Below are 1,098 nucleotides of genomic sequence, written 5' to 3' on the forward strand. Positions count from 1 at the left end.
ACTTACAATTAACAAATAAACTCTTCTTGAGGGATTTCTAATGCAGTGGTGTGAGATTTACAGAGAGTAGAGGAAGCGGTGCTTCTCTAAATTACAGAGCGATTACGCCAAAATGAGTCCTTATGAGATGATTGGAGTTCAATTTCTGATAATTACTCAGAGATTGTCCCTTCTCTCAAAATACTGGGTAGTGACTCCTCTGCTTCAAGCCTCATTGTAGGACTTCTTACATCCCTCAACAAGATTTTATTTTTAGTTGGTAGACTTTCATTTGTGCCTTAATAATACTGCCTTTGTGTGCCTTTGTTAACGCTTAGTAAGAGCGTTCCCTATTTCTGTCATCGTGGAAAACGGGATGGTCAAAAGATGTATAGAATACATTTCTAGTCTGTTGGTAGCCTGAATTTTCAGCATACTGATTGATATGAATTTCCATGATGGCTCCTTTTCATTTGTAGAGAAATGAAGTTTTCATTTTCTACAAACCTTTGCCATGACCTCCAAGTTTATTATATTGCCTTTCATTTTTAACTATTTTTTCTGTACGGAACCTTCAAAAATACTGCCTAGGACTTTTCTTATTATATTTTGTAAATACAAAGTTTAGATTGTAAGAGATTTATAAGCAGACTAGGAATTTATCAGCACGTGATTAATTTTCACTGTCCGATGTAAAGTACAAAATCTATCGAATAGATTTTCTGTCTCATAAGCAGTGAAATATTTCACTTTTTTCTTCCTTTATTTCTTTTTGTTCCTCTTTCAAAAGTTCTATTTGAGGTTGCAAATACCTCAACAAACGGATTGGTCTCTTCGTTTTATTTCTCACTAAATTTACCTTCCTATTCATTTGCGATTCTGTCAAATTTACTGATATCCAATTTTTCCTGTCGTGTTACCATTTTTATAATAAAAACCAGTTTATTTTTATAGAAAAAGAAATATTCACGTTATCTTGTTTTTTGTTTGATTCTCTGATCCAGTTGATGATTTTATTCTTAGATTAGTTAGATTCTTAATCTCATTTGCTTGTTCTGCAAGATCTAGAGTAGGTAGGTAGGTAACTAGAGTAAAAGTACCGTATCTTGTTGATTTCTA

Source organism: Diaphorina citri, unplaced genomic scaffold, assembly GCF_000475195.1.
Source record: "Diaphorina citri unplaced genomic scaffold, Diaci psyllid genome assembly version 1.1 scaffold5135, whole genome shotgun sequence".
Lineage (NCBI taxonomy): Eukaryota > Metazoa > Arthropoda > Insecta > Hemiptera > Psyllidae > Diaphorina > Diaphorina citri.